At 44.3% G+C, this 26,449-nt stretch overlaps 1 pseudogene; it reads left to right on the top strand.

Annotated features, from left to right (window-relative positions):
• The first annotated feature begins 6,388 nt into the window (after positions 1 to 6,388).
• On the top strand, positions 6,389 to 21,362 carry LOC133782585 (2-alkenal reductase (NADP(+)-dependent)-like; annotated as a pseudogene).
• The last annotated feature ends 5,087 nt before the right edge of the window (positions 21,363 to 26,449 follow it).

The following is a 26,449-nucleotide window of genomic DNA, read 5'->3' as shown; positions in this document are numbered from 1 at the left end:
ACTCCTCCTCTGGTTGATTGGTTGCGCTCTGGATTTGCTGGATCTTCATGATACGGCTTCAATTTGCTAATGTGAAGGGTTGGGTGTATCTTCATCCATGCTGGTAGGTTGACTTTGTAGGAAGTTAGGCCAACTTTTGAGATGATTGAGACTGGACCCTCGTACTTGCGAATGAGTCTGATGTCTTTGTCCCCTCTGAATCTCAACTGTTCGGGCCTCAGCTTGATTAACACTAAGTCACCTGCTTTGAACTCTAGTGGTTTGCGCTTCAGATCTACCCACTTCTTCATTCTTCTTGATGCTTTTTCTAAATATCCTCGGGAAATCTCTGTCGTTTTCTTCCAATCTTTTGTGAAGTGAAAGGCTTGCGAGTTTCGACCGCGGTATTCATCCACTGTGTGGGGCAACAGTGGCTGCTATCCATTAACAAATTCAAAGGGGCTCTTATTCGATGAAGAACTCTTTTGAGAGTTGAAGCAAAATTGAGCTACATCGAGTAGTTGTAGCCAGTTCTTCTGATTAGCATTGACAAAGTGGTGCAAGTACTCCTCCAACATCCCGTTGAATCTTTCTGTCTGCCCATCTGTCTGTGGATGGTAGCTCAAGGATATGTTCAATTGTGACCCCAAGAGACTGAATAGTTCGGACCAAAAGGTCCCAGTGAATCTTCCATCTCGGTCACTAACAATGTTCTGGGGCACTCCCTAATATTTGACAATATGCTTGAAGAATTGTTGTGCTGTCTCCTCTGCCGAACAGTACTTCGACACCGGGATGAATGTTGCGTACTTCGAAAATCTTTCGATGACCACCAAGATCGCACTTAAATCCCATGTCTTCGATAGGCTGGTTATAAAGTCAAGCGACACACTCTCCCATGGTTGGCTTGGGACTCACAACGGCTCCAACAACCCAAGTATCTTGTTCCTATCGACCTTGTCTTGCTGACAGACGAGACAGGTCTTGGTGTACTCCACTACATCATCTCGTATTTGTGGCCAGTAGTATCCCTGCTTCAAAAGGGCATGCATTCTCTGCCACCCTGGATGATCAGCCCACAAGGTGTCATGACACTCTCTTAGTAATGTCTTCTGCAAATCTCCAGCTTTCGAAACATACAAGCGGCCCCCTTTGGCCCACAGAAGTTCATTCTCCACCCAGAACTGGTGAGTCTTGCCTTCTTTTATGAGCTTCAGGATGGTTCTGACAACCGGGTCTTTCTCCAGGTTTTCTTTGATGCGCTCCTTGAGTGGAGTGTTCACCACGCTAGCCGACAAACTAGCCAAGATCTTTAGAGTCGCCAATTTTGCTTTGCGACTCAAGGCGTCAGCTGCCTAGTTCAAGCGTCTTGCCCTATGCTCAAAACGGAAGTCGAATTCTGCCATGAACTCCTGCCATCGAGCCTGCTTAGGGGTCAGTTTCGGATGTGTAAGGAAATGACTAACCGCTGCATTATCTATCTTCACCACAAACTTTGACCCCAGCAAATAATGTCTCCACACTCGCAAGCAATGGATAACTGCGAGGAGTTCCTTCTCCTGGGCAGTATACTGCCTCTAAGCTTCAGACAGCTTGCGACTCTCATATGCTACCATGTGGTCTTCTTGTACTAGTACCCCTCCTAAAGCATAATCTGAGGCATCTGTCTATACTTCGAAGTGCTTGCTAACATCTGGCAAGGCAAGAACAGGATCCTTCATCATGGCTTCCTTCAAACTCCTGAATGCTTCAGCACACTTTTTAGTCCACGCCCAAGTCACACCCTTTTTCTACAGCTCGGTCAAGGGTGTCGATCTTCTTGGGTAGCCGTCCACAAATCGCCTATAATAGTTGGCTAGGCCCAAGAAAGAGTGGAGTTCTTCCACATTTATGGGGGCTTTCCATTCTTGGATTGCCCTCACCTTCTCCAGATCCATACGAATTCGGCCACGTTCCACAACGTGGCCTAGGAACTTGATGCTCTCCTGTGCAAATGAGCATTTCTCGCACTTCACATATAGATGGTTCTCTCTTAACTTCTGAAACACTTGAGCCAAGTGTTCTTGATGCTCTTCAATCGTGGCGCTATAAACCATGATATCATCCAAGTACACCACCACGAACTTATCTAGTTACTCGTGGAATACTTGGTTCATCAGTGTGCAGAAAGTGGCAGGTGCATGTGTCAACCCAAACGGCATTACTCGAAGGTGCCATTCTGTAAGGTGCTTTTGTTGGAAGTTTTGCTCCTGGCACCAGCTCTATCTGGTGATCAATCCCCCTCTTTGGTGGCAAGGCTTTGGGGAGTTTATCTGGCATCACGTCCCCATACATCTTCAAGACCCTCGTAATTTCTAGTGGAACAATCTCTTCCATTGATTCTTCGAACACAGTGGGTACCGCTACATAAGTGGGCTCTTGGTTCTTCACACCCTTCTTGAAATGTAAAGCTGATAGAAGCTTAACACCAGGGGGTGGTTTCACCTTTGCGGGCACCATTGAAGGAGTCTCTCCCATTATGAGCAAACTCCCAATGGCAGGAATTGGGATGGCACCTTTCTCGGTTAGGAAGTCCATACCCAAAACTACATCAAAGTCGTCCATATGGACCATCACTAAGTCAGTCTGCCCCTCCCACGTGTGGATTTTAACTTTTACGCCTTTAGCCACGCCAGTTGTGGCCAAGGCCTTGGAGTTGACCGCTTTCATGCAGCCTGCATCTTTCTCCAGTTTTAGTCCTAGTCGCTTGGCTTCGAGTTTTGAGATGAAGTTATGGGTGGCGCCAGTATCGATCATCACACTTTTGGCAGGCTTGTCATTGATGGTGACATCCACAAACATTAGCCCCTTCCCCAGGGTCTTCTTCCCTTTTTCACCATGCTTCTTGAAAGCATTCAACAGGCGGATAGGGCCTATGTGTGCGTACTCTTCATCCTCATCTTCTCCTTTGCACTGTTCTTCTTGGCCAATGAGGGCATTCAACTTGCCCCTGTAAGGGAAAACTGCCGAATTGTGTGGCCCTTTGCAGAGCCAAAAAGCTAGTGGCTTCCTCCCTGCAGCAGCATCTGTACCGCTGGAAGAACTGGACTCTGCTATCCACTTCTCTCCCCCCCTCTTGCCCTGCCATGACTTCCCAGACTTCTTACTTCCAGCGCTACTTGAACTGGTTGGAGGGGTAGCCCTTTTCGGCAGGCTGCTCTCCAAAGTGTAGTCTATCAAGCGTTCAGCAGCAGCTTGAGCAGTGGCTAGGTCAAACACATGCTGTCTCTGAAGTTCTTGCTTGGCCCACGGTTTTAATCCCTCGAGGAAGAAGAAGAGTCTGTCTACTTCGGACATGTCCTTTATATTGAGCATTAGTCCCGAAAACTTCTTCACATATTCTCGGACTGTCCCAACTTGTTTAAGCTCTCTCAACTGGCATCGAGCCATGTAGGCGACATTTTCTGGCAAAAATTGCGTCTTCAGTTCTCACTTCAGGTCTATCCAAGATGTGATGGTGCATCTACCATTCTCTATGTCGTCATACTTTGTCCTCCATCACACCTTGGTAGCCATGGCGACCTTTCCTTCTTCCGAATCGGCTTGCACAGCTCTCAAATAGTGTTCCATGTCGAAGAGCAAATTTTCCAAGTCCTTCGTGTCTCTAGCCCCATTATAGGGCCTCGGCTCGGGCACTTTAACTCTGCCATATTCCATGCCTATCAGTCCTGTTGTAGGTGCATTCCCAACTGCTCGCATAGTTAGGTTTACCTTTGCAGTTAGCTCAGCTATTTCTTCTTTGAGCATGCCAACTGCCTCCCTACAGTCTTCCATAGTGTCATTTATGGAAACTTGTTGTTCCTTCAGCATGCGCTCCACCACCGCAATGCGCTCCACCACCGCAATGCGCTCTTCCCACCGAGGGGAAACAGAAGTACTTGTTGGAGTGTTTCTTTGCTCCAACGCGATTATTCTGGATAGGAGAACATCATTTTCCTTTTCTGGCACAGCTATGCGATTGCTTGCATCTGACGATCCAGAGTTATGACTTGTAGAGGAAAGATCCCTGACCCTTTCATCCAGGCCATATAATTCCCCCACACACTTCACAAGTGCTTCGATTCTCTGAGTGTTGCTCACCATTAGTGTGTTTTGCCAAGCATTCTCTAACCTGGCTCTGATACCAACTGTCATGGGTCGACTATTTGGGTACTCCAAGTAGACGGAACATGCGGCACTTGCAGACACTTCAAGCTAGCAAGTCAGCCTACAACACACACCTACTCAGTGGTTAGCCACATACACATCTCAGACATGCAACAGGCAATAATGAAGTATGAGAAAGCACAAAGCAAGTCATTCCTTGGAACGTCCACACAACACAAAGCACACAACAAGGCAAGTGGCACACAATGGCCCAACGAAGATAACAAACAAGTAACACCTAGGCAACAAGGGAACATACAAGGGCAAGTATGGATAAACATCATTTTATTAATATATGGCCTTGATAGGGCAAGGGAGTACACAGCTTTGGCCCCTATCTGCTGGTGGCCATGGTGCTTCCCTAAGTCACCAGGTCACCTCCCCCTAAGGAGCTTTCTAGGGATACAAGGTCTTCCCAGTAACATATATGATTTTAGTCTGGGGGACATATGCATAATTACAAAATTGCCACTACCCTACCCCATGAGGTTGCTTGGTGCAAGACTTGACTAACGATCAAGCACCAAGGCATGCTCACTTACAAAATGGCCCCATGTGGGTGTGCCAAAGGGGTAGCCGCCACATTAGGGGCACGCGTGGCTCCAAGGACGTGCGAGGTGATGGGTGCGCGAGAGGTGCTTGATGCCTTTTATGATACTCTTGCAATGCGGGTGGGCCTCACCCATTGACAGAGTGGACCTTACGAGACTTTAGACATGGTTACTTTGGATCGTCAAGGGACCTTAGACAACTGGTGTGGGTCCTTTACCGATGTGGAATTTTTAGCATCCACAACAAACATACTATTAAAATCCCTAATATTATTTATATCTCTTGAACTACTGGGTAATGGCCCAACAATAATATCTTCATATTTCTCTCGTTGCTACAACTTACATTGCCCGAGATAATTTTTTTCGTAATACTTATTTCAAATAAAAAATTGATGATAACAAAGAAGGAAAATCATACTTTTATATACAAAATAACTTCAACAATGATAACCATTATTCCTTTATCATTTTAAATAATCAAACCTAACTACTTAATCCTTGAAAATTAATACTCAATTAAAATTAATAAATGAAGCGTAACGAGTAAATCAACAAAGAAACCACATACCAATCAACCCCAAGTCTCTGTTCAATAGTGTTCCGCTAGAACTCTGAACTTTTACGACATCAAACGGAAAACTTAGGACTTTCTTTCTTTTTAATTCGAATACCACACTACTCCATAATAGGAGGGTTTATTACAATATGCTATTTCTAGCAGATTTTCACCATAAATCTCCAGAAAGAGAGTTCTCAACAATGCACACGATTTGCACACAAACAAGAGAGGAATAGAAACTAAAATTGTATATTGACACTGAACTTTTGATTAACACTCGACTACAGTGAGAAATAGATCCAATAATACATGCATTTCTACCATAGAAACTTACACATAACTCATTCCACCAATAGACAACAAAACAAAAGAGTCGCATCCATGCAGGCTTTTCGTATGCCGCACTAAAGCCGGACCATATATATATAAATATATATAGGACAATTTTCATATAGGGGCTTCGCTTTAAGCCCTACCGGTAGTGCTCTTAAGTGTTCTCGACTCATGAACAGTTTTCAGCGCGATTTTTTTATGACCATGTATATTGTAGTTGTTCAGAGCATCCTGCAAATTTTCAGAAAATTTTGAGTAGTTACATTACCGAAAACTAGGTTCAAACACGTTGCTTTCCACGCGCACAAAAAAAATTAGTCATGCGTGCAAGATGTAGAAGAATTGTCATATATATATATATAAGGAATACAAATAAGATTTATTGAAATCATATTTAGTTGTGTCATGACATACGTATAAAAATAAAACAAACAAAAGAAAGAAAAATAAAATATAGTCAATCGTGATGATGTTTGATTTTCTTTTAACGATGTGTATGAATTGTATTTGGTCCCATATTTCAGGTCGATTCAAAGAAAGCGATTTCAAACTTTTCGATGTATTTATTTTCTCGTCATTAATAAGAATAGTCGATTTAAGCTTTTATTTATTTAATTTTTCTTTTTAGGGGATATATTATAATAAACCTTGCGCCGCCTAAATTATTATTTTCCATAAACTTTAGTGATGTATGTGCTTAGCTAAAGTTAGGTCGCAAGTTCTTTTATAAAGAAACCAAAGGCACCACTATCCTCACAAACAGAGAAAGAACAGAAAAGTTAGCAATGGCAAGAAGTGGTGAGGTAGTGAGCAACAAGCAGGTGCTGGCTAGAGATTACATTGATAGCAATCCCAAGATTACTGACATGTATTTGAGCACAGCTACCACAAAACTGGAAGTGCTAGAGTGTTCAAAATCTATTTTGGTCAAGAATCTCTACTTGTCCTGTGATCCTTATATGCGAGGTGTTAAGAACCCAGAACCGGGCTGAATTACTTTTTTCGCTCCTAACTCGGTGAGAGACCGTCTAATCCTTTTAGCATTGTTGACGCGGTTCTTCGCCAACAGGTAATTAAGAAAAGAAAGAGGAAGGGATTAGTGCTTATGTTGAACCGAAATAGATGAATGATCTTGGAAATGGAATGGTGACACAAAAATACGTTTTTTTGGGTGGTTCAAAGGTTAAAATCCTTCTACTCCACCAGTCGATATTATTGCTATATGCTTGGTATTCTTTTACAGGGTATTTTTTACATAATAGAATCCAACCCTTTGTAACTCCCAGGGTCTCCATATTTATAGGAGAAGGCACCTGGGAGTTGGTAAGAAGGTCATCCCGTGACCTTCTTACCTATCATGTCAACTCTGTGACATTCATGATTAATTCCTACACCTGACACATAAGTGTGGTCAAATCAATAAGTAAGGGGATAATGGGCCGCACGGCCCAACCCAACTGTGGGTGTCTGAATACGCACGTTCATGCTGCGTGTCTGAGAAGTCAGGGATGTATCAGACACGTGATGTCTGATATATGCACGTTTACCTTGCGTGGTTGACTTTATAAAGGGTCACAGCCTCCAACTCTAGCTCGCACCACGAGCTGGATGCTTCCCTCGACCTGTGGCCTTCAGAGTCCAGACAGTCAAGTAATCTTGGCGAACCCTCAGGTTACCTCGAGCTAAGGAGGTAGGATCTTACGATCCCATCTCTAGTCTTGGGGATGTCCACGTGGTAGACATGATTAGGCCGTATCTCAGCTCGCTAATCAGCCCGTGGGAAAACCAGGGCGTACATCTGCCCCCCAAGCCCCTGCTCGTGGTACACGACATCGTGTAGGGCCACAGTTTGGGCTTTTAGGCTTCCCCAAGAACTCTTTACATTCCTCATTCTACACAGGTGCCGAATACGTGGAACATCGTGGTTGGTGACAGTACGTCTTCCGAGAACCACATTTAATGACCTAGCCTATACTCAACCATCGTTTCGTCTTTCGAGTGGAAGGCCTTGGATCCCACATCAGGGCAATCCTACAGTCCTCCTCACGTGGCCCTTCACGTATATAAAAGGGGTGGCCACCTTACGCATGGGCCACCCGTTCATTTGAAATTTTCCAGAATTTTCTCTTCTTCTTGCTCTCAAAAAAACCCCCCTTTTTCCCTTCCGGTTACCATCTTCGGCGTTCCAGAAACTCAGGTGCAAGGGCTCCTTCGAAGCTTTGTAATCACCTACTCCAATGAAGCCCCAACCCAGGCGATTCTTTCATCCTCTTCTCAACCAGAACACTCAGTAAGTCTTCTGACCGTGCATGTGTTGAAATTATTTTTTACTATAGCTTAGGTAAATATTTACTGTAGCCACATGCAAGGGTTTGCTGGTTTTTTGTGGGCATGAAAGGTTAAAGCCTTTTAGGTTAGGGTATCTTTATAGTAGAAAATCATTTAGGAGCATGGTTTACAGGATGCATTTTCTGGGGAATATTTCTGGGTAGGATTTGTGGTAGGCTTGTTCAAAATATCTAGTATTTTGGGTGCAAAACCGGGTAGCTTAGGGGATATGATGGACCCGAAACGGGTATGTTTAAAAATTTATATATCGCAAGCGCACGAATCGTCCATATAGAATAGTGACCGTGTAAGCAAGGATGTCGAACCCAAAGGAGTTGTCTAAAATCGAAAATGAAACTATTTTAAATCAAAAATAATAAATTCTAACCTAGCTCCAAAGATTGATGAGTTTTAATATTATGAACATAAAATAAAAGATTGAAAAATAAAGCTATTTAAGAGAATAAAAATAAAGCAATAATGAGTTGAAAATAAGTGTTAAAAGAAAAGATTATTAAGATACTAGAATCCACAAAATGTAAGTTTAATAATATTTATTAGTATATTGATTCCCAAGTTTTAGTGATAGTTAAAATATTTTAAACTATAATTTTCCAAAAAGATTTATAATTTTAAGCACAAATTTCTTATAAAAAGATAGGATTTTTCTTCACTTTTCAAAATTATAATTTCAAAGCATTTAGTGTAAATCAATCTAATGAAATAACAAATAAATCAATGAACATTATTTATAAGGCAAAACATAATATTTTTGTTCTAAGCATGGATGTGTACAATTTAATGACACATCTTACACAAAGAATATTATGTTTATGCACTAATGAAGAACAAAGTGTAAATATGTTCTAACAATCTAAAATACAAGATATTTAAGATGAAAGAAATATATGAAGAAGAAAAATCCATAGACTTTGTTGCATTACAAGGGAAATCAACATACAACATAAATATTACCTAGTTACAAGTTGCTTCATCGTGATCTTAATAATCTTATGAAAAAGATTAGAAGCACATAACTAGAGTAGAAATTACAAAATAAATGACATACATACTTGCAAAATGCTCTTGAAAAACCCAAATGGAAGAGAGAATGGTAGAGAGAAAATGAGAGAAAAAGATGGTAACCAAAAAATTAAGCACCCCAAAATGGTCTTCAAAACCCTTATTTATAGCCAAAATGAGATTATTAAAATAATCAATTTAAATTGATTAGATTAATTAAATAAAATAAATATGGTATATAGAGGTAAATTATAGAGTGTAATGATGATGTTGTGGTGAAAATGTGTAGGAAAAAGGGTAAAAAGTTGGCATTTTTGTCATAGGAGACAAAGGGACAAAATGCATTTTTTGTTGGGCTCAATAAGGGAAATGGCAGCAATGTGGTGGCTGGGTGTTGGAGGGGGGGCCACGGGTTGGGCCTAGAGTGGGCCTCACGTGGTTGGGTTTTTGGAGAAACACCATTTTTCTTGTTACTTTCTTTCAAAATTACCATCTTTCCTTTGATTTTCTTGCTTTTCAAGGGCAATAATTTTCCTACACAATAAATTATAAACTAAATTAAAATTAAATATTTTCATTAATAAAATATATCATATAACTCCCATGAAAACATTAATTAAAATTTAATTTACATAACATTTAATTTCAATAAAATCATATTTTTAGCATTCAAACTAACAATACTAATTTTAAATAATTAAACTACAACATATTATAATAACATATCTATAAAAACATATAAAAATCTAGAAAACTACAATAAGACTAATAAATTAAAAATTACATAAAAACTTAATAAGTTAATTAAAAACTCATGAACTAAGCAACAATTAGCATGTAAAACATGGTAAAATAACTCTATTTTGTAGAGTTATCAGGATACGCTTCACAGGCGGTTTTGCCTCTCTTGCCTACTGGAACTTTCCTTCCAAGGCAAATTCTATCCTGACCCTCCTAACACACGAATTCTGAGTAATCGAGGATCTGTTGGGAGTACAGGAGCGCGTTCATAGAACCGCGTGGTAACACTCTCCACAAGCTGGGCTTACCTCAGCTCGTGTTAAGGAAACATTCAGATTCTTCTCCATTTTTAGGTCGCCTTCTTCTAAAATTTCTTCTTTTTGTTCGCTAGGCGACCAGATGGGACCCAAGAAGAATGCTCCCAAGAAGCTTGTAGGCAGCTCATCCTCCTGCCAAGACAAAGGAAAGGAGGTGATGGCTGAATCCCCGATCCCCAACTTCGGGCCAGTAGTTGAACAGGAGCTCGAGGTGGCTCCGGACGCATTCTTTGAGGCGGAGAGGATCGTTTCAAAGATTACTGACCAGGCGAGGGTAAACAGAATATTCCTCTCCCACAACATCGAGCTGGGGAGAGGATCCGTGATTGCCCGACCTCCCGCAGAAGGTGAGCAGAGCTGCGCGCCGCTTGATGAGGCGTTCTCGGCCTGGAGCGACGAACATTTCAAGGCGGGGGCCTTCCTCCCGTTGGACCAGTACTTCGCCGATTTCCTCAATTATGTGAGGTTGGTCCCATTCCAGCTCCCCCCCCCCCCCCCCCCAACTCTTATCGTTTGTTGGCGGGGTTAAGATACTTGTTCTTAAAATAGGAGTGGGAGGTCCCCACTCCTGCGGACATTCTTTATTTCTTCTTCCTCAAGGCTAGCCCGGAGCAGCGGGGGTGAGGTGATGGGTTTTATTACTTAACCCAGTTCCCCAACACGGCTACGGTCATCGAGCTGCCCAGCCATCCCAACAACTTTAAAGATCAGTTCTTTATGTCGACGGGGTTCTGAAACTGCGAGATGCGCTACTTCAACCGTCCTCGTAAGTGCCTTTCAATCTTAGCTCGTAAGTTAAGTACCGTTTAGCTCCTCCTGTATCCCTTTCTGACTTAGATTTATTCTGCAGCTATCTTCGCAAGGACAGAGAAGTCAGTGGTCCTCGGGAACCAGTACGAGACACTGGCGGGCTTGCCCCCCCAGTGAAAAGGACTATCGTCAGCTCATGACAGACGAGACGATGCTGGCCTGTAAGCTGATTTCCCCAGGCCAAACTCTGAACTTGAGGAGGCTCTGGGTGCTTCCCCCAGCTCACGATACCAGACCTATCATCGTGGAGGAGGTCTCGGGGGATGAAGATGAGGAGGACGAGGTGCCTCTCGTGAGGACGGAGAAGCGGGCGTTGGAGGTCGTCCAAAGAAGGGACGAGGAGAGGATCTGGTCCGGAGCAGCCGCGGGTCCTTCTGGTCAAGGTAACCCATACATGTTTAGGAGCTTAGATAGGGCCACTCCTGACCCCCGGCTAGCTGGGTACATTCCCAAACAGATCGTCAAATGCCACCGAAGTGACCCAGACTTAGATGAAACCCTACTCCACTGCGTCGACCAGCTCGTGCTGGACTACGAAAGTAGCCGCCCTAGGGGGACCACAGTTGTAGATAACACCCTAGCTCTTAGGTCGGTCCTATTCGAGGAGTATGGGACTAACCTTCGGTCATGGCTATCACTCCGGGAGGGTACCGTAGCTCCAGGACTTAGGCAATATGTAGAAGAGTCTAGTCCTGAGCCGGCCTTGGATCGAGAACCCGCGCCAGCTCGAAAAGTGATTGTCTTAGATTCCCCCGAAGAAGCTCCGGGGCCGATGGTCGTAAACGTAGTCTCTTCCTCTAGCTAGGGGGGTAGGATTCCCCTTTAGTACATATATATACTTGAATTTTGCATTTTTTCTTTTCTTTCCTTTGTTTTTGTATGACTGCTAACTTCTGTACTGACCATATCTTTGTTTTGACAGAAGAGATGTCTCAGTCCGGGGGAAAAAGTCTGCGGGTTGCGCTCATTGGGGGGAACTCCTCAGCTGGGGCCTCTGGGCCCAAAATGAAGAAGCTCCGGACGCTGAAGAAAGCCGCCGGGACCCCAACTAAGTCTCCTGCAAAGGAGAAAGAGTAGCCCCCAGCCGCCCAAGTCGTGGGAGCTGTTCCTCCTGCTGCAGGGGGGAGCAGCATGCCCCCACCCCCTCTGCGAGCTCCGGCCTTCATCCGGGACACAGGGACAGATCCCAGGACCTTGGCAATTGCACCTTCTGAGGTGCGCATCCCGGTTGACCCCCAGGACCTGGAGAAGATTCCAGAGGCCTTCCAGGGGACGGTATATGAGACGGCGAACTACGCCGTCAGCCACATCTACAAATTCAACGAGAAGGAGCTCAGGGCCATCGAAACAAGGAGCCCGGTGGGCGTGCTGGAATCTTCATTGGGCATGGCCCTAACGGTAAGCTGACCTTACCCTTTATGGTTTTTAATTATCATGCCTTGCCCTGTTTTTCCTTTCTCCCTTCTCTCTTTTTTTTTTCTAAGGCAGTTGCCTCTCCGTTTTCGCAGAGCGCCGTTGCCCTTCATCGGAGCATAGCCAGGACCAAGGCCCAGCTCGAAGATATGAGGGGCGAGCATCAGGTGGTTAAGGACACCCTGGCGGCCACGCAGGCCGAGCTGGAAGAAGCCCGTCCCATGCTTCAGGAGGTCGAGACAACCAAAGCTGCCCTCACCGCCGCGCGAGCGGAGCTAGACACTGCGAAGGCTGGGGCCGAGGAGGAAAAAGCTGCCCTCGCCGCTGCTCGGGCGGAGCTAGATACTGCGAAGGCTGGGGAAAAACCGCCCTAGAAGCCAAGCAGGCAGCCTCCGGCACCGCCCTGGAGGACATGCTCTATCACTGACCTGGTTATGTCCAGGAACTTAATTTGAAAACTTAGTTCATGTTAACATTTATCAATATCTCGTGCTCTTTAAGAAAAGCAACAATCAATCGATTTAAATTAACTTCTAAGCCTTTAAGGCGACCTGGTTATATCCAGGCACCATATGCCCCCCAAGTAACTGGGAAAGGGTCTTTCGTGGTTACTTAAGATTACACTTGTAAATATGTACAATCATAAACGAAAAGTTAATTCTCATTGCGTAATACATAAAAAAATGGCCTTTTAGGCCTTACAAGGAAATCATTGGTAATATCTCTTCAAATGGATGGCGTTCCAAGCTCATGGGACTGCCCCTCCATCTAGCTGAGTTAATTTGTAAGTTCCCTCTTTAATGACCTCAATGACTTGATATGGTCCTTCCCAGTTCGGTCCCAATACTCCATCTTTAGGATCCTTACTAGCCAAGAAAACTCTCCTGAGGACCAGGTCGCCAACACCAAAGGCGCGCTTCTTGACTTTTGAGTTAGCGAGTGATTTTCTGCTGATAATGGGCGAGCTGGAGTTGCGAATCTTCTCGTCTTTCATCAACCAAGTCAAGGGAAGCGCAGAGTAGCTCGTGGTTGCGGTCCTGGTCATATGCCTGGACCCTATGCGAAAGTACCTTAATCTCCACAGGAAGGACTGCCTCACTCCCAAAGGTTAGGGAAAAAGGAGTATGACCCGTAGGAGTCCGATGCGAGGTCTGGTATGCCCAGAGAACCTGGGGGAGCTGTTCTGACCAGACCCCCTTCGCTTCGTCTAGTCTCTTCTTGAGGCTCACCTTTAGAGTCTTGTTGACAGCCTCGACCTGAGCGTTCGCCTGAGGATAGGCCACGGAGGAGAAACTTTTCACAATTCCGTAGCTCTCGCAAAATTCAGTGAAGAGGTCACTGTCAAACTAAGTCCCATTGTCGGAAACAATTTTCTTGGGCAGCCCGAATCGACAGATAATGCTCTTAACCACGAAGTCGGGGACTTTTTTGGAAGTTATCGTTGCCAAAGGTTCTGCCTCAGCCCACTTCGTAAAGTAGTTGATGGCCACCACGGCGTAGCGGACCCCGCCTCTTCCAGTAGGGAGGGAGCCAACTAAGTCGATTCCCCAAACTGCAAACGGCCATGGGGAAGAGATCATCTTCAGCTCGACTAGGGGAGCTCGGGCAACTGAGGCGAACCGCTGGCACTTGTCGTATTTTTTGACATAAGAGATCGAATCCTTGGACAGAGTGGGCCAGTAATATCCTTGCCTCAGGACCTTCAGGGCCAAGCTTTGCCCCCCAGTGTGTTCTCCGCAAAAACCCTCATGCACTTCCTGTAGGATGGCCTATGCCTCGCCTGGAAGAACACATCGCAGGAGAGGTAGGGAGTGTCCACGTCGGTACAGCACCCCGTTTACTATCATATACCTTGGAGCTTGGTACAATACTCGCCGTGCATCATTACGCCCTTCAGGTAGCTTCCCCTCGGTGAGATACTCAAGGATGGGGGTCATCCAGGTCAGCCTAGCATCGATCATCTCGACCTCCGTTCTGGCTTCTTCTATACTTGGTTTCTCCAAGAATTCTATCGGCACTAACCCCAAGGTCTCTGTTTCCCCGGAGATGGCGAGCTTGGCAAGAGCGTCGGCGTTAGCGTTCTGCTCCCGAGGTATCTGCTTGATCGAGCCTCGCCCAAACGCGGATAGCTCGACTTTTACCTTTTCCAGGTAAGCAGCCATCTTGGGTCCTCGTGCTTGATATTCTCCCAGAACCTGGTTTACCACGAGCTGGGAGTCACTGAAACACTGAACGGAGCTCGCCTTCAGCTCCTAGGCTATCCTCAGCCCGGCCAGCAAAGCTTCGTATTCGGCCTCGTTGTTGGAGGCCTTGAATCCGAATCTCAGCGCCGAGTGGAATCTATGTCCCTCAGGGGATATCAAAATGATTCCAGCTCCAGAGCCGTTCTCGTTGGACGAACCATCCACGAAGATCCTCCACGACGCCTGGGTCGCGGTGACCTGGGGTGAGTCTTCTGCAGGATCCTCCCGGAATCCTGTGCACTCCGCCACAAAGTCGGCCAAGGCCTGGCTTTTTTGGCAGTTCGTGGGGTGTACAAAATCTCGAACTGACTGAGTTTGATGGCCCACTTTAACAGACGTCCCGATGCTTCAGGTTTTTGCAAAACCTGCCTTAAAGGTTGATCGGTCATGACGTGTATTGAGTGGGACTAGAAGTACGGCTTGAGCTTTCAAGAGGTCGTGATGAGGCAGAATGCCTATTTCTCCATCAACGGGTGCCGGGATTCAGCTCCGAGAAGTCTCTTGCTGATGTAGTAGACTGGTCTCTGAATCCGGTCTTCTTCTCGGACCAATACGGCACTAGCTGCATCCTCTGTGACATCTAGGTAGAGAAAAAGAGGTTCTCCTGCTTTTGGCTTGGATAATACGAGTGGTTCGGCTAGATGTGCCTTCAGGTCAAGGAAAGCACCTTCGCACTCTTCTATCCATTCGAACTTCTTATTTCCTCGGAGCAGGTTGTAGAATGGTAGGAACTTATCGGTGGATTTTGAAATAAACCGATTGAGGGCTGCCACCCTTCCTGTCAGGCCTTAGACATCTTTGCGCGACCTGGGTGTGGGAAGCTCGAGCAATGATCTGATCTTGTCGGGGTTTGCCTAAATTCCTCGGGTATTGACGATGAAACCCAGGAATTTTCCCGACGCGACTCCGAAAGTACACTTTTGTGGATTAAGCCTCATGCCATACTCTCGTAGTATCTTGAAGCATTCTTCTAGGTCGGAAACATGGTTATCGGCAGTCTTTGACTTAACTAGCATGTCATCAACGTACACTTCCATGTTCTTCCCGATCTGGTTTGCGAACATTATGTTTACTAACCTTTGGTACATAGCACCGGCGTTCTTCAGCCCGAATGGCATGACCTTGTAACAATAAACGTTAGTCGGGGTCATGAAGCTAGTGTGCTCCTGGTCTGCCGGGTTCATGGTGATCTGATTGTAGCCTGAGTATGCATCCATAAAGGACATGAGCTCGTGCCCCGCCGTGACATCCACCAGTTGGTCAATCCTCGGCAATGGAAAACAATCTTTGGGGCAGGCTTTATTCAGATCAGAAAAGTCGATGCAGGTCCGCCACTTCCCGTTGGGCTTTGGGACCAGCACGGGGTTGGAGACCCAAACGGAAACTTGGCTTCACGGATAAAGCCGCATTTCTTGAGCCGGGCTACTTCCTCCTCTAAGGCTTCAGCCCGGGTTGTTCCAAGGCGTCTTTGCTTCTGGGATTTTGCAGGAATACTTTTATCCAGATGAAGGGTGTGCATGATGACACACGGACTGATTCCCACCATGTCCTCGTGTGACCACGCAAATACATCCAGGTTTTCCTGTAGAAATTTAGTTAGCTCCGTCTTCCTCTTGCTACAGAGGTTTTTCCCGAGCTTGACCATCCGTGAAGGATTCTGCGGATCGATGTTTATTTCCTCGAGCTCCTCAATAGCCTGGAGCTCGGACCTATACTCGCCTATTCGAGGGTCAATATCCTCACTTAAGACGATACTTTCCCCTTCGGCGCTCTGAGGTTTTTCAATCTTAGGATCAGCTAAGGGTTCCTGAGATTCCTCTCCACCACCTTGGATGGCCATTGCTAGCTGCCCGGGTTTCGATTTTCCCTTCATGGAAATGTTGTAGCATTCCCTGGTAGCGAACTGATCGCCATGGACAGTGCATACTCCCGTGGAAGTAGGGAATTTCATCGCGAGGTGGCGAATGGAAGTGACGGCCTCAAAGGCTATGAGCGTGGGTCGTCCCAGAATTGCGTTGTATGCAGCGGAGCAGTCGATGACCACGAACTCGAGCAGTTTGGAGACTGTCCGAGGTCCTTCTCCTAGGGTGATCACCAGCTCAATTGTCCCTATAGCCACTGATCCTTCTCCCGAAAAACCATACAGCATCATGGAGGTCGCCTTCAGCTCGGCGACAGTCAAACCCATCTTCTCCAGCGTGGACCGGAATAGAAGGTTGACCGAGCTCCCATTATCGATCAGCACCCTCCTAACCCTCCGGTTAGCGAGCTGAACTGCTACGACCAGAGGGTCGTTGTGAGGGAACTGTACATGGCCCACATCTTCCTCCGTAAAAATGATCGGTGGCTTCTCCAATCGCTGTTGCTTTGGCAAACGCTGCTCCGGGATGAACTCTACTCCATTATGCGCCTTGAGTTCGTTTACGTACCTCTTCTGGGCACCCCTGCTCGTGCCAGCCATATGCGGACCTCCAGATATTGTGGATATCTCTCCTCCTATTATGGGAGGAGGGACGTCTTGATCTACCCGAGACCCGGGCTGACTGATTGGGACTTCTGGAGTAGGTCGACTTGCTGGAACCCTGTTCCGCGCGTACTGGGCCAAGGGGCCGACTCGGATGAGAGTCTCGATCTCATCTTTTAAATGCCTACAATTATCGGTATTGTGGCCAACATCGTTGTGAAAACGGAAAAACTTGGAGGTGTCCCTTTTCCCCTTCTGGTGCTTCAATGGCTCTGGCCTCTTCCAGGGGAGGCGAGTAGAGTTGGCTAGGAAGATATTCTCCCTAGACTGGGTGAGCTCAGTATAAGTCGCGTAGACGGGCTTAAACTTGTCTACGGACTTATTCTTCTTTGGGCCGCGCTGGCCATTCTCACCGTTCCCTTTTCTTTTTCCTCCACCGAGCTGGTTATTCTGTGTGACGTTTTGGGTCGCTGTCGCGACCTCCGTCCCCACTCCAGCGGGCTGCTCAGGGACCTGGCTGGTTCCTGCAGCTGAGGCTTCGGCCTCCTCCAGGTTGATCCATTCCTGGGTCCTGTTAAGGAATTCGTTTACTGAGCTAACTCCCTTCCTTTGTATATCTTTCCAAAGTTCCCCTCCAAAGAGGATTCCAGTTCTCAAGGCCATGAGCTTGGAGTTGTCATCCGCGTCTCTAGCCCGAGCAGCGACATTCGCGAACCTGCTCAGGTAAGCCTTCAGAGTTTCTTCGGGCTGCTGCCTCACGTTAGCCAGAGAGTCGGCCTTAACGCGAGCAGCCTGGGAGGCTCAGAATGCCCTTTTGAAGTCAGCTGAGAAAGTCTTCCAGGAGCTGATTGATTGTCTTTTCTTTGCTTGAACCACTGCCTGGCTGGTCCAGTCAGTGTGGAGGGAAATATTAGACACCTCAGCTCAGGGCCAATGTTGTGGGCCATCATCAGGGTGTTGAACATTCCTAGATGATCCGACGGATCTCCGTCTCCATTGAACTTGGACAGGTGCGGCATACGAAAACCAGGTGGGTACACCGTTGCTGCTATGCTGGGGGCGAAGAGCTCCATCTGGTCCCCCGAATCGTACTCATCTTTTTCCTTTTCCGACAGGAGCTTCCTCATCAGCTCCTCCATCTGAGCAAGGCGCTCGAGGGTTTTGTCCTGATTTCCTTGGTTATTCCGGGGCTGTTCAACAACTCCGGATCCATTGTACATATTTGGTGGGTTATTGCCCCTCCTATCTTGAGATAGGTTATTTGGGGCATTCCCGCCATTACGTACTTCGGATAGGGCTCCCCCTGAGCGAGCATGGCTGTCACCTCCTACTTGTTCCCCTCTATGAGAGTTAAGGCGATCTCGAAGGTCGCCCCCCTGGGTGGTTTAAGGACTTTGCGCCGAGCTCAAACACTGACGCAGGTCTCCGCCAGAAAGGTCACCTCGGCGACTGCCGGTCCAGTAGCTCCTGCTAGAGAGGCTCGGAGCCCGCCTTTGGCAGTGAGGATCTGGGCTTTCTCTCGACACCCTACTACGTCGGGAGGGCCCTGCGGAAGGTGGGTCTCTCCTGCTACTTCCATAGGCTGGAATATCTCGGACGGGCCTAGGCGGAGATGGATATCTGATTGGAGACGGAGGATGCCTGACCGGAGAGGCGATCCTGGTTCCGTCAGGATGGATGAGGTTAGGTGGGGGCCTCGCGGCCCTGCCAACCTGCGGGTCCTGCGCCTAGCGATCTGGACGAGGCGCAGGACGGCTGGTGGGGACGGGCTGATGCTGTGAGCCCTCCCCGGATCTCCTTCTGGAACTTCCTCGAGCTCTCCTGGGCGCGCTCGAGGCTGGTTGGGAGCTGGGAGTTGAAGTTCTGACCGAACGGTTGTATTGCTGTTGTTCGGCTCTAGGCATTTCTCCGAAGTTTGCCTCTCGATGGTGCGATGAAGGAATAGAGTTGGCTGTCGGAAGTCTGTCCGAGTGGCTATGCCTGGATCGATTACCCCGGTGGGACTTAGGAGTCTCGCCTTGCCTCTTTCCGACGTTATCGTCGATTGTAAGAGGGGGTAGTCGAGCCAACACATCCTTGATCTGCTAATTAGCCGTTGCTAGCTGGCTCCTCAACTGAGCATTCTCCATCTCCACCGCAGTGTAATAACCTGGGTTTGGATTAGGTGGCCAGGGCGCCGAACTTCCAGTGTCATCTTGGCCCACCGGCTGCTTGCCCGACCGCTGTTGGACCTCAGGAATTTGTTCACCGGGGATGGCGATATGATGAGCCTCCTGCCCATCATGTTGTTCCGTCTCGTTACCATGTCTGGATCGAGTAGTCCCCATGGTTGGATGTTTGCGACAGCACCAATCTAACTCGCTCTCAATGAAAGCACCAAACTGTTGACGCGGTTCTTCGCCAACAGGTAATTAAGAAAAGAAAGAGAAAGGTATTAATGCTTATGTTGAACCGAAATAGATGAATGATCTTGGAAATGGAATGGTGACACAAAAATACGTTTTTTTGGGTGGTTCAAAGGTTAAAATCCTTCTACTACACCAGTCGATATTATTGCTATATGCTTGGTATTCTTTTACAGGGTATTTTTTACATAATAGAATCCAACCCTTTGTAACTCCCAGGGTCTCCATATTTATAGGAGAAGGCACCTGGGAGTTGGTAAGAAGGTCATCCCGTGACCTTCTTACCTATCATGTCAACTCTGTGACATTCATGATTAATTCCTAAACCTGACACATAAGTGTGGTCAAATCAATAGGTAAGGGGATAATGGGCCGCACGGCCCAACCCAGCTGTAGGTGTCTGAATACGCACGTTCATGCTGCATGTCCGAGAAGTCAGGGATGTATCAGACACGTAATGTCTGATATATGCACGTTTACCTTGCGTGGTTGACTTTATAAAGGGTCACATCCTCCAACTCTAGCTCGCACCACGAGCTAGATGCTTCCCTCGACCTGTGGCCTTCAGAGTCCAGACGGTCAAGTAATCTTGGCGAACCCTCAGGTTACCTCGAGCTAAGGAGGTAGGATCTTACGATCCCAGCTCCGGTCTTGGGGATGTCCACGTGGTAGACATGATTAGGCCGTATCTCAGCTCTCTAATCAGCCTGTGGGTAAACCAGGGCGTACAAGTATTATCTTCTTTAATTAATTACAGTTTTATTATTTAACTTAGTTAATTTATACATAAGAATAATCTGAAATATTTCACTTTCACGAACAGCCATTAGTTGGTTACGGAGTGGCTAAAGTTTTGGCTTCTGGGCACCCTGAGTTTAAAGAAGGAGAATTAGTTTGGGGCATAACAACGTGGGAAGAGTACAGTCTTATTACAAACGCTGAAAACCTCTTTAAAATTAATGATACTGATGTACCCCTTTCCTATTATACAGGAATCCTCGGTAAGTATATATATGGGTCGATCTTCTCATTACTCTTAATTAATTACGTTCAATTATTAATGTGATATATTTCTTTCTTTATATAAATATATATATATAGGCATGCCTGGTATGACTGCCTATGCTGGTTTCTATGATATTTGCTCCCCAAAGAAAGGAGAATATGTGTTCATTTCATCAGCTTTCGGAGCAGTCGGTCAGCTCGTTGGTCAATTTGCAAAATTGTTGGGTTGTTATGTTGTGGGCAGTGCAGGAAGTCAAGAGAAGGTATTTTAATTACTGCTTGATTATATTTTAGCGATATATATATATATACATACATATAAGAGACTAATCAAATCATGCATTTGATCGTAAAAAAAGGTTGAGCTATTGAAGAGCAAGTTTGGATTCGACGAGGCATTTAATTACAAAGAGGAGAAGGACTGTGAAGCAGCTCTGAAAAGGTACTTCCCAGAAGGCATAGACATATACTTTGAGAACGTGGGTGGCAAAATGCTCGACGCCGTGCTGGTCAACATGAGACTTAAAGGCCGCATAGCCGTGTGTGGAATGATCTCGCAATACGTTCTGGAGGAGCATCAAGGGATTCGCAATCAGATGCATCTCATATACAATCGAGTTCGCATGGAAGGCTTCTTCGTCTTTGACCACTTCCATCACGACCCCACGTTCTTAGAAACTGTGCTACCTTACGTCAGAGAAGGGAAGATAATACTACGTGGAGCACATAACTCACGATCTGGAAAGTGGCCCTGAGTCTCTGGTTGGCCTCTTCAGTGGCGTCAATGTTGGCAAAAGCGTTGTTCTTCTGTCTCAAGACTAAACTTGAAGACTATAGCTTGTTGTGTTCTCATGCTGTTCCTCTTTCAATATTGTACTTTAATTACCGTTACTCTGTATTTATCCGTAGTAAATGAGTGATGTGACTGCAAACAGACACGTATTTGTCAAGTTGCTCTTTATGTGTATTATTACTATTTGATAAAATGATGTTGTTTAACTTATGTAACTCTGGCTAGCTACCTATCCTTTCCGCATTACAAAATTTTTTTATTTCTTTATTAATTATTATTATTTATATTTAAGAAAGAAAGAATCTACTACCTCAAGTGCTATAGAACTCTGAGCTCTTAGCCTTGCAGGGGTTTTGAACTTGTTCCCTTTGAACCATTGGTGGTTTGATCTCTCTTTTGAACCCCCTCCTCTTCTTCTATGTGTTATCACTATCATATACGTCATCATATAAAAAAATAGATTATACTTTTTTCAAATATCGAAAGAGACGTTTTTTATTTTCGGTACTTGGAGAAATTAGAACCAAATTTTTTCTCTATGGTGAGATACATAATAGTTATAACAAGTTTCCCACCCATTTTCGAAAAGTTTCGAATAATTTATGGTGGTGAAATCATAATTCAAACCATCACTTGCACGCGTGCTTGATTTTTTTTATGCATAGAAAATAGACTGTTTTAACTCAAATTTTGGCATTGTAAATTATTTGTAATTTCCTGAAAATTACCCGGATGCCTATTATAACTATCATGTACGGTGTCATACAAAAAAATTAGGTTATAATTTCTCTATATATTAATTTTGTGTTTATGGATTGGTTGTTAGATTAAAATGAAATATATGCATATGAACAATCATATATATGTTGACGGAATTAATATATAGATTGAACATATACAAATAGAGGATCAAAAATTGTATACCTCCAGCCATTGCAATTGATAACCTCGATCTAGCTTTAGATCTACAAAAGAAAAAAGAAAAGAATTAGAACGAGTACTCGGGCTTCCAAGCTCTCACTAACTCTTTTTAGATGGAGTTACTGATAGTCAGAATGAGCAGTGAGCTTGGGGACCAGTACTCTATATTTATAGAGTGAGACCTACCATCAGAGTCTTTGCCACAAATTGAGATATTTTCTCAATCAGTTGGGATATGCAAAATCGGGTAACAAATGATGTTGACTATTAATTAGAATATTTTGTCAATAAATAAAATATTGACTCTGATATATTAAATCAATTAGTTGTAACAAATCGATTTTATATACCATTTAAATCAATATTCTAACATTCTCCCACTTGGTCAGCATTTAAATTAATGCATTACTTAAGCCCGACGATTATCCCTGTTAGATAATAAATACATGAATCATGGCGATAGGTCCTCTTTTAATGGCGAGTATTATCTTCCATGTATTACAATATATTTATTACATAACAATGTAATTTATGTGGCTATGTAATCAAACAAATAAACCTTATGTTTATTCAGGTCCTATGAAGATAAAATTTTCTCAAATAAAATTAAGATGCGCATAAATATGAAAAAACATCAAAATAAGAGTTTCATTGATAATAACTTCAGTTTGTACAATAAATTTACATAAGGGAACCAAGTCCCATGTTCACTACATGATCTTTGAATTTATAAGGTGACAAACCTTTCGTCATAGGATCAGCAATCATCAATTCAGTGCTAATGTGTTGAATGGCCACTTTATTTGCTTTAACACGTTCTCTCACGGCTAAGTACTTGATGTCGATGTGCTTGCTTCGACTACCACTCTTGTTGTTCTTAGCCATGAATACAGTAGCTAAATTGTCACAGAAGATTCTCAATGGCCTAGATATGGAATCTACAACTCTAAGGCCTGAAATGAAACTCTTTAGCCATACACCATGTGATGTAGCCTCAAAACACGAAACGAACTCGGCTTCCATAGTAGAAGTAGCAGTCAAGGTCTGTTTGTTACATATCCATGATATAGCTCCACCGACAAACATAAACACGTAACCAGAGGTTGATTTACGTGAATTAGTACAACTAGCAAAGTTTGAATCTGAGTAGCCAACTACTTCCAGGTTGTCGGTTTGTCTGAACATGAGTTTGTAATCCTTAGTGCCTTGAAGGTACCTCATAACTTTCTTTGCAGTTTTCTAGTGGCCTAACCCTAGGTTACTCTGAAATCCTCCTAGCATTTCGACAGCAAAGGCAATGTTGGATCTTGTGCACACCTGAGCATACATCAAGCTTCCAACAGCGGAAGCATATGGGATGTTCTTCATTTTTTCCTTTTCAAAATCATTCTTTCGACACTGGCTCAAATTTAATTTATCACCCTTAATGATAGGAGCAACACTTGGTGAACAATCTTTCATCTGAAATCTCTCTAAAACTTTGTTAATGTGGGTTTCTTGAGATAGACCTAAGATACCTTTGAATCTATCTCGATGGATCTTAATGCCAATGACATAAGACGCATCACCCATATCCTTCATCTCAAAGTTCTTTGAGAGAAATTGCTTCACCTCATGTAGCATGCCCTTATCATTGGCTGCAAGAAGAATTTCGTCCACATATAAAAACAAGAAAACAAATCTTACTCCCACTGACCTTCTGGTATATACATTGATCCATGACATTCTCTTCAAATCCAAAGGAAGAGATGACATCATGGAATTTTAAATACCATTGGCAGGACGCTTGTTTTAAACCATAGATGGACTTCTTAAGCTTGCACACCAAATGCTTGCCATCACTAGAGGAGAATCCTTCTGGTTGTTTCAAGTATACCTCCTCCTCTAGGTCACCATTTAGGAAGGCAGTTTTCACATCCATCTGCTGCAGCTCTAAATCGAAATGAGCAACTAATGCCAGGATAACTCTGAGGGAATCTTTCTTAGATACTAGAGAAAAGGTCTCTGTGTAGTCAATTCCTTCTTTTTGAGTGAATCCCTTAGCAACGAGTCTCGCTTTGTGTCTCTCAATGTTGCCTAATGAGTCTTTCTTTGTTTTGAAGACCCATTTACACCCAATAGCCCTCGCCCCATTAGGCAACTCAACAAGATCCCAAACTCCGTTGCTCTTCGTAGAATTCATTTCTTCATTCATGGAATTGTACCACAGTTCCGATTCTTTGGTATTCATAGCTTGTGAAAACATTTCTGGATCATTTTCGGCTTCAATATTGTAGTCGAATTCTTGCAAATACACAATGTAGTCACTAGGTATCGTTGATTTTGTTGTCCTAGTGGATCTTCTAAAGGCTACACCAGCAGGCTCTTGGGGAGCAGGTGGTTCAACTTGTTGTTCAACAATTATAAGAAACTCTTGAACAACTTGATCCATTTGAACTTCATCATTGACTAGTGGATCTTCAACAATTGGTTGTGGTGGTTCAACATCCATTTGGACTGCAGGGGTGTTATCAACCACAATCAATCTTGCTCTTGAGGTGGAGGGTTCTGAAGGATCTTTCTCAGAACCTAAGTCCTTCGATTGATCACTCCCACTAATCAAGACATTTTCAAGAAATTTTGCATTCCTTGATTCCACAATCCTAGTGCTATGAGATGGACAATAAAACTTGTAACATTTAGACCTTTCAGCGTATCCAACAAAGTATCCACTTATGGTCCTTGGGTCTAGTTTCTTTTCTTGTGGATAGTATACCCTAACTTCAGATGGGCATCCCCAAATGCGTACATGTTGCAAACTCGGTTTCCAACCTTTCCATAATTCAAAAGGAGTTTTCGAGACAGCCTTGGTTGGAACTCGGTTTAATATGTACACGGATGTCTTTAGAGCTTCACTCCACAAGGATTTAGGAAGTTTAGGGTTGTTGCTAAGCATACTCTGCACCATGTCCATCAATGTTTGGTTTCTCCTTCTGCAACACCATTTTGCTCGGGTGTACTGGGCATGGTATATTGGGCAAAAATCCCATTTTCTTGAAGAAACTTTGCGAAAGGGCCAGGTGCTTGTCCATCTTCAGTGTACCTACCATAATACTCTCCACCTCTATCTGATCTCACTATCTTAATTTGCTTGTTGCATTGTTTCTCTACTTCAGCTTTAAATATCTTAAAGACATCTAACGTTTCGCTTTTGTTATGAAGTAAGTAGATATACATGTAGCGTGAGTAATCATCTATGAAAGAGATGAAGTATTTTTGACCATATGAGTCCATGTCTGGACTACATATATCAGTATGTATGATTTCTAATAGGTTGGAACTCCTATGGACACCACTTTTCTTAGACTTGGAGGTATTCTTTCCCTTAATACAATCCACACAAGTATCAATATCAGTAAAATCCAAGGAATTGAGTACCCCATCTTTCACTAACCTTCTAATTCTATCAAAGGAGATATGTCCCAATCTCTGGTGCCATAATGTAGAGGAATTCTCATTCATAACACATCGTTTATTGCCAGCGTGAATGTGCATAGTATTATAAGCGGTATTGTTTTGTAAATTAAGGCAGTAAAGACCATCAGACAAAATACCATTTCCAACACATTCAGATTTATTATATAAATTAAAAGATTTGTCTGAAAATGTAAAGGAAAAACCAAAAGATACAAGTTTTGAAATGGAAATCGAGTTTCTAGAGAAACTTGGTACATAAAATGTCTTTTCTAACTTTAAAAAAAACCGCTACTTAAAACTAAATGGCACGTTCCAATAGCCTCCACATGTGAGCCCATCTTGTTTCCAGATAAGATGCTTTGCTCACTTCCCACTGGCTTCCTTAGGTTTTGTAAACCCTACAAGGAATTTGAATTGTGAATTGTTGATCCAGAATCAATCTACCATGTGTTAATATTAACATTAGCCATATTAGAATCATAACATACGAATGAAATTGGATTACATTTGTTGTCCATCCATTTCTTGAACTTGGCCCATTCCTTTTTGGCATGTCCCTTCCTTTTGCAGAAGAAACACTTGATGGAATCCTTCTTTATTTCGCCATGGGGAGGAACTTTATTTTTCCCCTTGTCCTTCTTGGATGGTTTGTGTTTCTTCCCTTGGGTGGCCATGTGAGCACTTTCACCTTGCTCCTGTAGGAGCCTTGCTTCTTCTTGAGCACACATGATTATCAGTTCATTGATACTCCATTTGTCCTTATGTGTGTTGTAGGAAATTTTGAAAGGCTCGTATTGAGGTGGAAGATTGTTAAGGATGTAGTGGACAGGAAGATTTTAGGAATGACTGCATCAAGTTTCTTCAGTTGAGCAGAAATGTCCCTCATCTTTGAAATATGTTCTCTAACTCCTTTGACACCA

The sequence above is a fragment of the Humulus lupulus genome, chromosome 6, assembly GCF_963169125.1.
Source record: "Humulus lupulus chromosome 6, drHumLupu1.1, whole genome shotgun sequence".
Lineage (NCBI taxonomy): Eukaryota > Viridiplantae > Streptophyta > Magnoliopsida > Rosales > Cannabaceae > Humulus > Humulus lupulus.
This window is presented reverse-complemented; position numbering and strand designations above follow the sequence as displayed.